The 18,352-nt window shown below is 37.0% G+C and overlaps 1 protein-coding gene across 1 annotated transcript in view; it reads right to left on the bottom strand.

Annotated features, from left to right (window-relative positions):
* Positions 1-11,066, bottom strand: part of LOC139737544 (uncharacterized) — a 56,192-nt gene extending 45,126 nt beyond the window's left edge. Inside the window, exon 1 of the mRNA XM_071648220.1 lies at positions 10,984-11,066. The gene's annotated coding sequence lies outside the window, so the exon portion shown is untranslated. The remainder of the gene's footprint in view (positions 1-10,983) is intronic.
* Positions 11,067-18,352: the final 7,286 nt, after the last annotated feature.

Below are 18,352 nucleotides of genomic sequence, written 5' to 3'. Positions count from 1 at the left end.
TGGCATGTTGAATGCAAGTGAGTACAGCACAAAATGTTCACTAATGTGTGTTTTTATTCATTGTTGCCCCCACCCCCACCCCCGGTAATATCCGGCTGTGATTGTGGAAACTCATATTCATGGCAAGCGTATACAAGTACATGCATTCTAATTGTAGATAATCCAAAACATGTGCACATTGACCCTCAGGATATTAAGGTACAAATGTATGGTACACTTTATTGAACTATAATGATGAGTTTTAGTAAAAGAGCCAATTAGTCATTTTAAAAACAATAATTCAAAGGAAAGTTTGCCACTTTTTTCGAAAAAAAAAATAAACAGGGGAGCAATAATCAAATCAAATGTGCTTTCATACATCAATGCTATTCGTGGTATTGTGTCTAATCTGGTCTGGCTGTGAGCCTTAGGGTTTTCTGCTTAAACATGATCTACCTTCTCTTGCTTTAAAAGTAGAGACTATTGTTGGTCAATATTTATCTATGACTGATTATTTGTCATTGAGCCACCTTTCCATTCAACAAATGGCATGCTGTTGTACAAATTGTAGCACAACTCATTCTGATTGTGTTGTGCTAGTGTAAAAGATGAAATAATACAAATACTGTATCATAATTTTCACAAATGATGCATTATGTACAATCTAATGAGTCAGACATTCTGACAACCCTTGGCACTCAACTAAACTTCCGTTTGCCTATAAAGACCACTGCTATGTGATTTCTGCAGGCATATTTCAGAAGCCAGCATCTTTGAAACCAGCCTTACTTCCTGTATGATAAGAGGGAAATGCTAACCACCAAATACGAAAGCCTCCCATTCAAGTGAATTCTGGAATGGCAATCCATTATTATCTGTTGTGATTGGTTGATGGTTTCTAAGGAAGTATGAAGATAAAGCAGGTGAGATTGATACAGGAAGTAGTCTACAGCTGCAAACTCCTTTGCTATAATGTGATAAGGTTACTCATTCCATAATGCTGGGTTTACTGCATGGTATAGTCCGCAGACCAAATGAAAATAGTTTGGTAGGTTCTTTCTTTTTTAGATAAACAGTTGGATATTTCTACAATGTAGTGAATTATCAACAGCAAAATAAATTCCAATGTTTAGAATAGATTTGATGTAGAGAAAGTGGCATTGATGCACATGTTACAAATGAAGGAAACTGTAACTTATCAACGTGGTAACAATGAATTCTAAATAAACTGTTGAAATAAACATAACATGAAACAATTTTATGTAAAATATACATGTATGTGAACCATCTATTTGTAATTGGATCAATATTTAGGTCTGCGAGCAATTCTTGTCAATTTAATCATTATTTTCATGGCAGTGTTGGCATGCATCTTTGCTAGTGATTTGATTAGAATGGAGACTGGGAAATAGTTTCCTTTAAAAACAATCAAAGAGTATATGAAATATTTTCATGACTGCTTATTGTTTAGTAGAGTCAGAAAGCAGATGTTATTCTACAGTAGCCATGGAGAAATGCACTGACGACTGAGTATGCTCTACTGTAACAAGCTATGTAATTGTACATTGTAAGTAAGTTCTTGCCCAATAACACTGACCAACGTAAAATTGATGTCATTATCATGGTATACAAATGACTGGACCCTAGACAAACATTACATGCCTAAATGGGCCAACAAATATATCTAAAAAATGAACTCCTTGTAAAAAGCAAGATATCTTAAAAATCAACCCCATTTTTACATTCTCACAAGTACTTTGGAAATATCTTACATCAGTGCAGTGTTGCAAAATACAAAGTACATTGTACATGTATGTTTACAATACAAGATTACCAATAGTGAATGCATCACTTCTTACAGTATCTGTTTGCAACTTACAGTTTTGTACACATACAGTAAACTGTAAAATTAACATGTCAAAAGCAGAAGCACACACCCTTACACTTTACACAAAATAATTAAAAAGCCTTGCCTGACACACAGATAAATTAGTCATGTTTTAATGTTTCCATTCTAGCAGGACTGGACCACAAACTCAGTTTCTGCAAGGGCATACTACAATGTACGCTACACCTTGTACGTATAGTACACTGTAGCTTGTACATCAATTACACAGGTACTTTTACCAGCACACTATTTAACACTTCTACAGATTGTATGTGTAGACTACATGTAAGCCTGTACATGTATGTACTAGCTCTCTGGGATAATAATGAAAAGCTCTGAAACATTGTACCCTTTGATCATATGGTCCGAATAAAGATGAAGTTACCATAAATTAATATCCAAGCACACACTTCAAGTTCAAGAGCAGGATGTACATGTAACAAACCTGGCATCAAGAAGCACAAGGGAAATCAAGTGATTCAGATGATGGTATAAATCTGAGGATGGGTTGCTACCGGCAACCAAGAATAGAAGACACGCACTTCCAGATACAGCATGAATTCTGAGAGGCTGGTATAGGAGATGTGCACTAGCTCACGTAGCAAGAACTAATCCAGGCTCCTCAGACACTCAACCTTCGATGGCATCATTAATATCCAACCCAGATAGTCTGACCCTTCCACAGATGCAGCGCAGATGGATGGCAAAATGCAACAATTGGCCACTGAGGGCGCTACACAGGAATTTATCATCTGGAGTTTGATACAACCATGATTTACATGTAAGTTCGTACAGGCATGGAACAGCTAAGTCCAGCGATCCACAACATGGTACTTGCTATGACTAATGTTATTCTACAGGGAATGTAAAATCTAATGATAGGTCATAGCAATATCTGATTATATCGTCTGCCTTAAATGCCAAAAGGGCCTTAAAGGTAGGGAATCCCATTTGCATGCCTGAAATGAAGAGTTGTATAAATACAGTGGTATGTTGAAGAGAGTATCATTTTAGAAACTCCCATAAAGTATTGAAAGTAGAAGGTAACATTTAGTACATTTTTATTGACCGTTAGATTTTGAATTGAATTTTTTTCGGGGCTCACCGTAAATTCCAGTACATTACTAGGCTAGCTTTGCAGACCCATCCACTGCATGTGTGTCCATCATGTATATTTTGTGAAGAAAGTTCATCAAAACTTACAAACATTTCTATATACATTCTTGCCACACACTCTATATGTTATTACATCAGCTCTTATACTTTTAGATTTGTGTTTATAGATAAAAAAATACAGAAGACTGCAACAAAAAGGCTTAAGTGTGGCTGACACGCAGAACTACTGAGTAGTTGAGTTTTGTGCATTATTCAAATTGTAGATAACTGTTGACTTCCAAATTTCTCAGCAGTGGCCTAAACAAGTCCCCTGAGGTTCATATTGAATGTTTTGCTGCATTTTGGGAGGTCTGTAAAAGGTATCCCCTACCTTTAAAGAACTTCCCCTGTTATGCCAAAAGGGCACTAATAGTGTACAAAGTCTATAGCATTAAGGGCCTTTTGGCAGAAGACTGATATGCTATGCTGAATAGACATTGACACAAAGGAAGATTAATGAATGTGTCCAATTCTGGGATTTCTGTTTTACTCAACATCAGAATCAGGATAAAAAGTAAAACAATGCATTTGTAACCTATTCTGCTGTCAATGGTACAAATTGTATTTGATTGATGCACACAGTACTCATTAGCTCATTGAACATGCCCTGTTTAGCCACACTGAATAGACAAATGCCCTTGAAGCCATTTCTTGGTACATAAACAGAGCATATTGATTTGGGGGGTTTCAAGACAATGAACTGTCCATCTTTGATATTGATTAAAGCTGCAAGTATTGCATTTCTCCCCTGTTGAGATAAATGCTTGCCTAACCCATTCTGCCAATGAGATTGAAAGATTGCACAATTCATCATATTTTATTGACACAAAGTGTAAACATTCAACACATCTGAACTCCTTGGACTAGTGTGTAAACATGACAGCCGTAAGAGAAATACCTTTAGCGTTAACCTTCTAATGTCAACTAGCACCAAAGTGCTCAACACTCATACAACTGCACCCTTTTCTTGACCGAAGCAGCCATGGTATGTGGATTTAGAGTGTGAATGCTTGGTGCATACACACACTGGTAACCCTTTACACTCTAAGCCTGCCTCATGCCGAGCAAAGGACATAATGTACAATCACAAATCTCACACAAAGGCCTAAAATCCTGCTCTCTGAGAATTGATACAAAACACTCCTTTCAGAACAGATTCTTTATCAGAAGCAGAGGGAGAGAGAGAGAGAGAGAGATAATTCAGTAATCTTTACAATGAGTAATCCCGAGACGAAGCCGTAAGTTCAAAGGAATTCGGCAAAGAGTATTGTGCTCTTTGTGATTGTTCAAATGGGAGGAGGAAGAAAACTTGGAAGAATGACTGAGAATGGATGGTGTGTATTTGTGCACACATTCATCGTCACAATTTCAAATAATCACAAACTGACAAGTGCTTTATGTTCTGAGTTTTTAACAGACTCAGTGATGTCAAAATGGTGCAACCAAGTTGAGAACCTGAGCAGATGGAGTTCAATGGGACTTTGGACAGTGAATTTATGGTACATTTATGACCTATTCGGTTTTGAAGCACTTTAAAATATCCCAGTCAACTCTTCCTATGCCAGGGGCTTTAGACGGTGGGTACAAAGCAAAAAGGTTTACTGTGCAAATCAGCACTAAATCATGTTTAGGTATTTCTATTTAAGTACTTGTACATGTGTATACAAATTGGCAAGTCTCAAAAACATTCAGTAATATAAAAGAGCATGTATAATGTATTGAAAGCAAAGCAATGTTAATATGTCCTGTAGCCTGAGTGTGCAGTAAAATTATCGAGAAAATATGAAAAATCTTATGAAAACATGGCCTGTGAATGGTCAAAATTCAGATTCTTTGCTTGAAATTCAGAATGGTTGGGAGGTCTGAGTATAAACTGTAGACTGAAGAACACAATAAATGTAAATCAAGCTACAATATAAGTATTCTTTGCAGACTTTGAGAAACTTCTCACAATCCTATTTCCCTTGGGAACTGCCCTATTGTGTATGAAAAGTGCATGACCCACACTTGTTAGGAGGTGCGAGTAACACCCTATAAAAACATTCTACCCAGGTATAAAATGCAAAACAATGAATCAAAAGTTTCTTTCATTCACTGCTAAGAAAGCAATCACGACCAAATAAAACTGAATTCCCATGCCCAGAAAGTCTCTATTTTGGGGACTGCCATTGTTACAGTCTAAAACCCTTAGTCCAAAATCAATACATTCAGGGACAAACACTTAGCCTACAGTAGGACCACCAACCTGAGGACCTCTGCAAATTTACAATTGCTCTGCAAACTTAATAAAAAAATGCAGCAAATGTTTACATTTTGGCTGAACCTGTGAAGGACCAGTTGGGAAAGATTCCTTGGGCAGCTACTTTAACCTATTTCATAGGATATTATAAACTCCCATGGATTTTGCTTATCGTTCATCACATGCCTATAGGCCATGGGTTAATCTAGTGCAGTCTCTTGGCAGGTTCGTTTTTCCAAGTTCAATTTGGCACACAGAATAAAGAATCAGGTTAAAGAAAATAGACAGTGTTGTATGGATGTCACATTTACATCACTTGATTACAGTTCACTGTATGATGAATGTTCTCACAGTTTACCTTTCCCAACATGTTCATGCATGCCACAGAACTCGGTCTTTGCAATGTCAACATAATGTTGACGTTAAGTCAAGGGCCTACAGTTGGATGGAATATTTCTCTGAAGGAAAGTACAGAGAAACATCCCTAGATACATACATGTACTAGGTGTTACAAAAAACATTTCCCACTTTTGATCCGTAATAGTTCGAAATCAGATAACACTGTCATTGATATGAGTAATAGCTAGTGTACAATTTAGTTGGAGGTAATTTGAATATGAGAGCATGAATCAGTTTCGTTAAATCCATGATTAATTACAATACAGGTACTTACAGTTTGTATGTAATGCAAGAAGAGCTACAACTTGTAGATGCACAACATACAATTTAAATGTACATGTACACGTATGGGAAGCATTATCTATTCTTCATAATGACACAATTTACAAATAATCTAGATACACTTTGTACCACAACCTGATTAAAATATCCTTGACATTACAGTGTACATAGTGAAATAAATCACATTTGATTTTACTTGGCAAATTTTTTGTGTTGCATTTCCATAGTCTAAAAGCACAGCTAAAAAGCATGTTGATATAAAGACAACCCGTGTGCATTTGCACAACACGATACCATTGGGTGTATCAATATAATGCTCTTCAATCATCATTGGTAATATACATTGTAGTTGACCTTGTTACTTGTTATCAGAGTTATTTCACTAATTACATGTGATTTAAGGACTGGTAGAATTAGCAACAATAACAAGTATCTAAACACAAATTGCTGATTAGTTTATGACAAAATTAATTCCTACCTGTATTGTTGGCCTTTTTACTGCTTTGTGTGGAGAGCCAAAAACATTTAACTCATTCTGAAAATACTGCATGCTTCCAACATTTTTCCTTTAATCTATATAATATGTTCTGCAAATTCCCACACATGTATGCTCTACATACAGAGATAGAAATTAGACATTTTTAGCATTTCTGTCTAACTGGTAACACTTTCTCTTTTTATTCTGAAAGGAAACCTGTGAAGAATAATGGAATTAAATTTGCTGGGCATGGCTGAAGTGGAAAACAAATGGAAGCGAAGGACAAACTGAGCTGTTCACATATTGACCTGAAGCACCAATCGATCTATAATTACAGAGAGTGGTAGGAATACCAGCCCGGCTTGCCAAGTTCAAACACAGGGCAGAACACAATATGGTTTAATCAAACAGAGGAAATTCCCTTCTGGGGAGCTCAGCCAATAGCCAGATGATCCAATGCACTTCAAATTTCAAAACCCGCCATATCTCTGTTCAGCTCACACAATGACCTGTGCTACAAGTGGAATGTATAATTGTGTTCTTTTTCTTTTTCATTTTGAAACCATTGACTTCGTTTCTTGTTACCAAATACATTAATATTAGCAGCAGTGAATAATGCCTGCGGTGCTATTTCAAATAAAGCTCCTTTTTGCCTCTAACTCATTCCTGAATCAGATGACTGCCGTTAAATAGAGGCACAATAATACACAGCCTCAAAATAATGAGTTGCCGGAAATAACCGAAGCAGTGAACCAACACGAATCCAAGGCCATATTTGGGGGTTGCAAGTGCAGTCATTGCTCTATCAAAATCTATTTCTGAGAGAATGAATATTGCCATCCCTGAATGGTGTCGGTTATAACGCCAGTATTGTGAATTTGGTATGTTTTTACATAGACACACTGGTAATATTAACTACCAGTAGAACTACGCGCCATTTTTCATGTCTGATGAGTTCAAATTCAAGTATTATAAATACTCAGCCCGACATGGAACAAAATCACCACGTGATATAATACAGTTTAAGTAATAAATTACAGGTTGTATATTGCATACAGTTGTTATAAAATACAGTTTGCGTCTAGTCACCATCAGTTACCTACATGCACATTGTAGTATGTCCAACATAAAATCATCTTTAGTTTGATGGGAAAGACAGGAAATCAGCCTCAATACAATGAAGCATTAGATTAAAATATCTTTGTGGAGAAAAAGTCAAAGGGCGCCGAGTCATTTGCGCAAAATCTTTTCTTTTTTTTTTGGTTGAATCTGTGTGCATTCAGTCACAGCATTTTCTTAAAATCAGACATGAACATCACTGTAATGAGTCATTTTTACACCTGTAAAATCAATAGAACAGAAAAACTGTGCATGTGTATCCTATATCAGGGCTCGACACTAACGGTGGCCAGGTGGCCCGGGGCCACCAAAAATGAAAGTCGGGCCACCAAATTTCAAAAAAGGGCAAATTTGGTGGCCCGCCTCGGGCCACCAAATTTTTTTTGAAAAGTATGTCAATAAATTCGTAACTTTTTGCGCCGGAAATTAGCACTTAAATTTGTTTAAAGGATGGATGAAAAGGACTGAATGAGTGCCTGAGAGTGAGTGTTGCAAGTTTGTTGAAGTTTATTTATGAGTAGATATGTCCAACTTCTAATTCTTACTATCATAAAACTTAAATATTTGACTCATTAAAAAAAAAAGGGACTTTTAATGTTTTTTATTGTTTTTTTCGGGACACCAAATTTTTCTCTCGGGCCACAAAAAATTTGAAATTTAGGATTTTGGTGGCCCCATCGGGCCACCAAACAAAAAAGTTAGTGTCGAGCCATGTATATGATGAAGCCTGTTACTGCCACAATGAACATTATTTTGGCAGTAACTGGGAAAACCAATGGAAGTACAAATGGCAAAGTAATGTTTGAACCTCAGTTGTGACTATCAAGCTACAAGCACAAAATGCACTGTACAGTGTTGTCAATCCTGGTATGCTTGAATGTACATTTTGTACACTCCAGTCATGTACATGTACAAGAAGTGTACATGTACATTAAAAAAAAAAATCTACAAGGGCTATGGTATGAAGATCATGAACCTACAGTAGCAAAGATGCACAAGGGATCTTGCACACACCAGTAATTATCACACATGGCAGGAGCCTTATGCCTCACTTTAAATCATGAAAAAAAACTTTGTAAAGATGAGGAAGAGGAAGTGAGGAGAAGGAAGAGAAAGTGAGGAGGAGGGGGAAGAAGAGAAGGGAGATTGAGCAAAGAAGAAAGGGAGAATTCATTTGCTATATAGACCTACACTGCATCCTCAGCTTCACGTTGGTGCTTTCAGCGTTGTGGTCAATGACATGAAAAAATCAATATCTGTGTTAAAAAATTCTTGTCCACAAAAATACAAAATATCAACGAATTTCAGCATCTATCAGCATTTCAGATAAATTGTAGTACAACCAGTAAAAATGATAACTTTTGCAGATTGATTTTTCACACTGGGCCAATTTCAGGGAAATTCCCAAATTAGTGTATTCAGATGTTTTCATTTAAATGAAAGCATTCGATACATAAATTGTACTTTTTTTCGGAACAAAAATGAAAGTTTCTGCTAGCAAAATACAACTGTTTTAAAGTCTGTCAAAGACGTCTGTCAAAGACATTTTAAGTTCAGAGTTTAAGGATCAATACTTGAATATAGAGTCTAAAATTGATTCATCAAATTCTCGTCTATTCAGAGTTCTCACATTGAAAACAGTAATACAATTTCATAGCATGGTAATTATACTTGCACTTCCATTTCAAAACATTCTGATCAACCATATGCAATGCAACATGGTACTACCCCGGCACAATGCTTGAGTCCTACAATTTGTACCAAATTGGATTATAAATCATGCGGCTATTACCATTTCTTTGTGTATTGTGTTTAATATGATACTACTTGTACCTATTCATGTGTTTTTGTTTTTTTTTTCAATGAAAATATACAATACATTTATACCACCCTGCAGATACAATAAGACGTGATCAGGCTAGGCTTGAATATCAACTGCTCTTGAATGTACTGCAATTTTCATTTTCATTTAGGGCGTGAGCAGAAATTTATGGAATAATCTGCATAACATCAGACAGTAATGTCACATTTTAAGTTCAATACCAGTTCGGGAAACCCACTCACAAGGGGGGCCCCTCCTTATAAGTAACTCGTCCCCCTTATAAGTAACCCCGTCCCCCTTATAAGTAACCTCCAGGGCAACCCTTATAAGGAGTCTCCACGCTTTTTTGCAATGCAACGCGAAAATGAAAGGACTGCGACTGAGTACAAATCAGTCGCCACGTCTGCACTCAAGCATTGCCGCGCCGCCGCGCCTGGCGACACTCACGCCAGTAATCGCTCGCATTTCAGCATTCGCATGGGTCGTTTGACATCGCATTTAAATCCATGATTTTAGATATGATGCCTCAAACCGATTTTGCTCAAATTTCGTGAGTAACTAGGAAACTTGTGAAGCTTTATGGACATAATCAAGCGAATTGCCGCAGTCCTTTCATTTTCGCGTTGCATTGCAAAAAAGCGTGGAGACTCCTTATAAGGGGTGCCCCGGGGGTTACTTATAAGGGGGACGGGGTTACTTATAAGGGGGACGGGTTACTTATAAGGAGGGGCCCCCCTTGTGAGTGGGTTTCCCGAACTGATACTGCTACTGGGTATTGTACACCACATGTACATTGTAAGTTGTTTTCTAGGTACACAGCATTTGGCCAGATTATTTCACAATGTTTATAAATTTTGTAACTTTCCTAATGATGACCATCGAGTACATATTTTGGCCTGATCAACCCAACATCTAGACAATGAAGATCTCACTTTTTTGTTAGAGTGCCTCTACAGATGTCAGAAATATCCTGGTGTGTTTGCTGTTGTTAAAAAAACAACAGCAACAAACTAAACACTTGTATGAAAATTCAAGAGCACATACAGTTTTTATACAAGTACTGCGAAGATAGTGCAAAATGTATTGGTGTTGTCAGTCACAACTGAACTGAAGATGAATGCATGCATGCTCCTTAGAAAACTGTACCGGTTTTACTTGGCCATGAGAGATTTGTGCTTTAAAATCATTACCGATTTCAGACAAGATGTTGAGTTCGAATTCTTCAAAATAGCACAATAATTTGGATATTGTTTTAAGAAAATGATGAGGGGCAGAAAATAGTGAAGCAACGAGCAGAAACCCTATCAAACATGAATAGACATCGGCAGTGAAGTAGATTCTCCCTGTGTACGAGATTGTCAAAAGGGCACGGCAAAGCCGCAGATAGTATACAGTACAACAGCAACCCACTGCGGCAAGACAGGTGGGGTTACTGGCTGGTGTCGTGTAACAACGGAACCCGCCTAAACTACTCCGTGCGTAGTGGAGCTACCAGCTGGTTCACTACCCACCAACCCTCCACACACCTCCACGCCATGTGTGCGCCAATGGGTTTTTGACGCCATCCATCCATGTATATAAAGTCACCTCATCACACACATTCTCTGAAAAATTCATCCTACCTTTTGAAAAAACGGTGGTTTTGTCAAGCGATGAAAAATCGATGAATACGACTGTCTTTTTACGTCCAATACTGAAGATTGAGAATTCTATACTACCACAGATCACAAATTGTGCAAAAGGTCGAAGCTAGTCGGTGCTTCCGGTGATGCTGCCGATACTGTTATATAGTTGTTCGTGCTGTCAATGCGAACGTGTGGAAGAGATGAAAATGTGGAGTAGGCTAAGCTGTGGCCGGTGAGTGCGTACCGCTCGTTGTACAGCTGTGATGATGCAGACTCGCCGATGGTTGGTTGGCCCCGTGCGCCCGCTCGCTCGTGGGTACCGCCAAGTACTTACAGTTATTTGAATACGTCAAACAACAAAATTTGTATTTCAGGCTTGGAAAACTATCTTCTTTTATAGTTTTCAAGGTTCTACCCCATTGTCACCCCCTTGTCATGGTAAAAAAATGACAAAGAGGCAGTTGATGATGTCTGACAATTTCCCATAATCGTGGTCAGAACATTTTTTTTTCTTGTTGTTTCCATGACTAAACCTTTTCCCCAGAAACAGATCCCTTATCTCCATTGTGTGAATGATTAATATAGACTGAGGAAATATGACATTTCTTATATCATAATCTGCTCATATTGACAGTTCTTTCAGGTAAAAAAAACATAAATCTATGAAATGACTGGTCAACGTGTTCAGCAAATCTAATGACATGTTTAACAATGCTCTGTTGCTCGTTTATCATTGTGTTAGTATATCGATCGTTTTAGAGTGCATTCCTTCGCGGTGAGCTCATTCCATTCACAGTCTAGTTATGCGAGGAAGTAAACACGAACGGCAACTTTTGGACTTCCCCTATTTTTACTACTTTTTTTCGCCCCCCCCCCCCCCTCCCCCTTTCTTTCTCAATGCATTGTTCAGGTTCCCATTGGTTGGACTTTTGATTGAACAATGAAAAGATCGTTGATATTAAGGCATTTATAGGGAATTTTTTTTAAAAGATGATAACGATAATTTTTATACTCTTTATGAACTAAGGACATCCTGTATCAAATATTGACATATTCACACAGCTGCTAGGCCAATACAGGTACCTTACAACTACATGTACTGCAGTGTTCATAACACTTTTTTTTCTGACTTACTCTCCTCATATATGTTTTTTTTTCTCTCTCTCTCCAGCAGAGTCTATCTCTCTCCCTATCTCTCTCGTTTCCTCCATCTATTCACGCTTTTATGAAAAAGCACCTGCAGCTTTGTAAGGAAAACAGACCAGCCAAAATTAATCAAAATTCATGCATTTGCTGCTACCACATTTAGCTTTACCTTCACCCCACCCCACCCTGGTGCATCTCATAGAGACACAATATCCACCAAGCAATAAGCTTATGCGTTTCATTTTCGCAAGAAGTCATTTTCGGAAGTATGACTTTGGAATCAATATGGGATTTTATGCTCATTATAGGAAAATAAGATAAACAATGATCTTCCGTGCATGACAGTTAGCTTCATAAATTCCCTCTCGATTGTCTTGGCCAGTATGGATGGTACTCATAATATTGAGCAACAGTGGTAAATTTACATTTTGACGGAGATCAATATTACTCGCTGTAATGACGAGAGTTATCGATCTAGGCAGGGAGTTAAACAGGTCGCACGCACCGAAGAGCGGCGTGTTGCGTTTTCGTCATGGGATTAAAGTCAGCTCGGTTCAAGCTTGTTGCCCTTTCGATATATTTGACTCAAAAGTGACAGTACAGAGACGGAAGAGAAAGTGTTCCAATGGAAAACAAAAACACGATGTTCAGTTTAACACAAACTATACTAAATCCATCTATCATGACTGCAAATTTCTAAATGTCTAGCATTTTGTACATTTATTGTGTGTATGTGTGTGTGTGTGTGTGTGTTTGCATAATCTATGAACTATACGCATGATGCATGTATAAAATTCGCTGATCGTTGACTCCCATCTGTTGTAGGGCTAGTCACTCCTATAACACACACAAACACACACACACACATACACACACACATACACACACACACACACACACACACACACACACACACACACACACACACACACACACACGTACATGGAGAAACAACAAAAAAAGATGTTATCGTACCCATGCAAGGGGTAATACATTCGTCTGTTGTCACATTAAATCCAGGTATGTCGTAATTATCAAGACTGTTTTGGTTGTATTAAATGGATAGTGTAGTGTGATCATGAATGTTTTCTATCACCTTGGGATCCTCAGTGAACGTCGGGTGAAACGACAACATTGATCGGATGTCGCTTTAAAGCCACAAGTTGCTTCTCAAATCCGGTTCACTCTCCCTGCTACTGTAACAAGCGTGAGATGGAGAATGGCGAGAGTGTCACTACATATGCATTGATCAATTCGTCCGACGTAGAAACTGTCGACGTGTTAGAAATGACGTGTCATTCGTTGCCACAGCCAAGGCCGTATTTACCCTCCCCTCCTTTTATTTCTCGTGTGTGAGTCTTTTCTTTCTTTTTTATTTTTTGGTACCATGGATCGATACATAGACATTGGAAGCTTTTTGAGCACACTCGTATCGAACACTTTGGGCTGATATAGGCCTACTGCCAAAATAATTCTTTGGTGTTGAGCATAATTACAACAAGCCGACCTTATGTTCGAATTGAGGATGACACGTGTTATTGTTTATCGCAGAAAGTCGGGTATTGATTTTCCTCAGTTACTCAAATTAACTGTGATCGAAAAACAAAGCTTCATGGTCGGAGAAGAAAACGAAAACAACCTCTACACGAGACAAGGAGAGACCGCTTGTCTTTCCCCTCATTCTTTGTCGTAGAAGAACAGTAATGACAAACAAATTTGTACACCTCAACAATTTGATGTTACAAAACACGAAAACCTTTCGATTTGTTCAAATATCAGATCGTTTTTATCGAATTCTATTTGTTTGGGATTATTTCAACCATTTGTAACCTCTGCTTGATAGGAAATTGCATGGCATGTTTTCTTTCTTCTTTTTAAGGTTACCATTTATTTCTAGCATATGCGCAACTGGGAAGTTCAAAATGCTGCTTTTATAACAGCCTTTGTTATTTCAAGCGTACCCCATCATCATCAAACACTATAGAGGCAAGAATATTCTTACCATGGCAAGACTTCTTCAAGTATTTTCAATCAGTATCATGACGAAAAGAGTGAAATTGTACCCATGAGCAATACTTTGGAAACGACGATAAGTTGTGAATACATCAACATCTTCTGAAGACAGAGAGACGCGCATGATTATGTAACACTTTAGACAAAGGAACAGATGGACAGTGGTCACTGGCTGCAGGGAATATAAATTATGAAGATTTGTTTGTCCGTCTGTCTGTTTGTCCGTCTGTCTGTTTGCTGTCTGTCTGTCTGTATTCCTGTCTGTGGCGTTGTTTCCGTTCACGTGTCTGCCTGTATCTGTCACTAACGCTCTTTACGTAAAGCTTGCACCATGTTTGTTTGCCGGGGTCAAAATGAAAATGTATTATACATGCGCTGTCAGACACGTGGAGTAAGCCTATAACACCCCTTGATTGGCACGACGCGTGGTATATTATTTCAATGTATTGCTCTGTCACATGGAAATCATGCGTGGCTATAGAATTTGGAGTATTTTCAATCTCTTTTCACTGAAAAAATAATTCCGATGGTGATGGTGATATAATGAAATAATAATGACATATAATGACATAATGCATAGTGGTGGTGATGATAAAATGCGTATTTATTCACACTGACTGCATAAGATTCAGAAGTCGTACTCCATTGAATTATAGAAAACATAAAATAAATCAATAACCGACTGCAGTGAAATCATGAAGCTGACCTTTGATAACAAAACGATAACAATAGAAAATGAAGATAACCAACATGGTTTCCTGCTACTCCGATTCATGTTCTCTTACGTTACCAAATTCGATATTGCAAAATATTTTGATATCACGCACGTAATATTAGGTAGCAGGCATAAAATATTCAGTTCACATGGATGATTTTAGCTATGCTTCTACGTCATATAACATCAGTGACGTCATCTGTTTGTGGTTAATTGATTATATACAGTTCACATATAAATGAGGAAGAAATAAGTACAAATCATAGGTCTACATCATTTTGCGCGCTTTGTATGACTGGAGTGTCCCAGCCTTGTTTGCTAAAAGAGTCCACGGAATCATTAATAGAAAAAACAAAATTCTCGGTGCCTCAAACCAATCCTACGATAGGCCAACCAATCATTTCGATATCTACTCCAAGATATAGATATAAAATTAGGTAATTACATTCGTTGCCTTTTTACCTCTCATGTAACTCTCCCAAATTTGCCACATTTAATTAAAACTTTGTTTGCTTTGAGTGCGATTGGCACAGCAAATTCTGTAGCGATGTACACACAGTCCACATTCCCTGGCATAGAAGGAGTTAAAGGGGTGGGGTACAGTATTGGTGGAGATGAAAAATCGGGCTTTTAACTTTTTGCGAGATACCAAGAAACCCTTATGAAATAGTACAGAGCATACCATTTTAAGAGGAATTCAAAGTTTATTTGATGAATTTCGGGTTTGGAATGACTGAAACATCCAAAAACAAGGTAAAACAAAGCGATCGTAATGAAAGGTGGGTCCCACACTTTATTAGAATCGCTCTGTTTTGGATATCTCAGACATTTCAAAACAAATTTTCATCACATGACCGTTGAATTCCTTAACGAATTACATACCCTTTCATATTTCATGAGAGGTTTCTCATTATCTCGCCAAAAATGTTAGAAACCTGAAATTAGGTCTTAACCAAAACTATGATCCCTTTAATGACCCTTGAAGTTTTCTCCCCATGTGCTGAATCGTCAGAAGAGGGCGCTTGTCCATATAACCGTCTTCCACTGATGGCTGCTGGTTGTACCATACTTTACCAATCCGTTAGTCTGCTCTTTAGCGGTATAATACGTCTGATGTCATTCAATCGTCCTTTATTGTTAGGGGTTAGCATATCTGCAGCCTTCTTCCTGGCGTGAAAAGTGTAGAATTTCTGAGAACACAAACAATAAGAAAAATATAGCGGAGAGTGGTATGGACTCCGGGGACTCCACATCTTCAGTTATATCAGATCTTATTTTCAAAGTCGCAAATTGTTTTGACAGAAGAGAAATAATGTTGGCAATATTTTTTGACTTTAAGAAGCCCTTCGATACTTTAGATCACTTTATTTTACTGGAAAAATCAAAGGTCTTCGATACTTTCGATCACTTTATTTTACTAGAAAAATTAAAAAATTATGGAATTAGGGGTGTTTTGTTGGATTGGAGTAAAAGTTATTTAAAGTGATAGAAAACAACAAGTCATCAATAATAATTTCGAATCTCAATTACAAACTATAAGATGTGGAGTGCCCCAGGGATCCATTTTGGGACCCTTATCATTTTTTATTTATATGAATGATGTTTACAATGTATCCAGTATTTTGCAGTACATTCAATTTGCTGATGACACAAGTGTCTTTATGTCTGGTAATAATCCTCAAAATTTATGTAATCGATTCAATATGGAATTAGACAAACTAACTCAGTGGTTATCTGTTAATAAATTGATTTCGATTATTAAGAAACAAATTATCTGATATTTACCAAAAGATATATAAATGTTGATAATTATTGATGTTAAAATTGGTGAAGAACAGATAAAATGTGTTTTTTCAACAAAGTTCCTCGGAATAATAGTTGACAATCAATTAACATGGCATGAGCATATTGGTAGTGTCTGTATTAAAGTATCCAAAGGTGTCGCAATATTGAATAGATTACGTTTTTTTACCTCAATGTATTTCAAGAATGTTACATAATGCAATAATATATCCACATTTGAATTATTGTAACATTGCCTGGAGTAATTCAACAGATTACTGTATGAATAGACTGTTTTATTACAAAAGAGAGCTATACGAGTCTTTATTTTTTCTTAGCGCATACCAAGCCTCTTTTTGCCAAATTGAAAATTATGAATATATTTGATTTGAATTATTACAACATTGCAATTTTTATGCTTTTGTGTTTTAAAAATGATATACCTCGTCAGATATTTTTGAATTTTGACGTCAATAGTATTACTAGATTAGCCAAAAAATTCCATATTCCTCTAATAAGAACTGATGTTTCAAAACTTTCTATTCTTTATAAGGGCTCAGTCATATGGAATACCAGTAGTTTGAGTGATTGAATAATTTGTAGCACTTCATTAGATATTTTCAAACGCAGATTAAAAGCATCTATGATTGGCAATGTTTAACACCAAAAAAAAAGAAAGTAAGGCATAATGATATGTTCGTGTATGATAATTACGTGCACATATGGCTGTATGCACGTGCGTGTCTGTGTGTGCGTGTGTGTATGCCTGAGAATGTGTGTTCTTGTTTGCTTGTATGACTGTATTTTCTTTATGATTTAGGAACTTATTTTATTCCCTTTACATACAATTTAACTCTGTACATACATAACTTTTATGATACTTGATTGATGGGATTCGCTATGCATGACATGTTTGTGGTTTTAACCTGGATAAGCAACTTTGCTTTTGTTATCCATATTATCCCCATCCACTTTCTTGTATTAATACAGCCTTTTGTGATGACCTATACGCATTATGAGTTGTCATGTAAACGCAGTATTGTATTGTTTGTTACTATTTTTAATCACAGTCGTATTTTGTTTATATTTTGCCTGATTGTGGAAAATTGAATAAATTGAATTGAATTGACTCTCAGGTAAAAATTTCCGGGACTTGTTCCCTCATGATGCGTGTGTGATTTGTTACTTTTTAAACTATAAACACGAAACTGTCACGGCTTTGATGAGTGTAATGCTATAGTGGTAAAATTAGTTTGGCTATCACACCCTGTGTAAGAAATCATAATAAATTCTTATCATGATACATGTGATAACTGTTATTACTATTCTCAATGTAATCACTATCATTACTATTATGATTCTATGATTATTTATGAAGAATTAGCGTAAAAGCAAGGGATGCGTGGATATCAGCAGTAAGGATTCCAGTCCTGTTACAATGCATTTGTTAGACAACTGTACTTGCATAAAATGATACACATTATAATGCATGTATGTTTGTGTGTGTGTGTGTGTGTGTTTTGTTTCATGGAATGTCAGTCGTTAAATATTTCATGTTATTGGCATTACTGTTAATCTCACTAAGTCATGATTATTGATGAAATCGCGATTCACATCATCGCATCTAGATCAATCCAATCAAAAATTATATGCCCTACAGTTAGATTTCAGAATAAGGATTACGAGTGGTGATAACTAATAGATTCATCT

This window comes from Diadema antillarum, unplaced genomic scaffold (assembly GCF_040938485.1).
Source record: "Diadema antillarum isolate AM-2024a unplaced genomic scaffold, OU_Dant_1.0 seq00000696_RagTag, whole genome shotgun sequence".
Taxonomy (NCBI): domain Eukaryota; kingdom Metazoa; phylum Echinodermata; class Echinoidea; order Diadematoida; family Diadematidae; genus Diadema; species Diadema antillarum.
The sequence above is the reverse complement of the archived record's forward strand: the minus strand, read 5'-3'. Positions and strand labels throughout refer to the sequence as shown.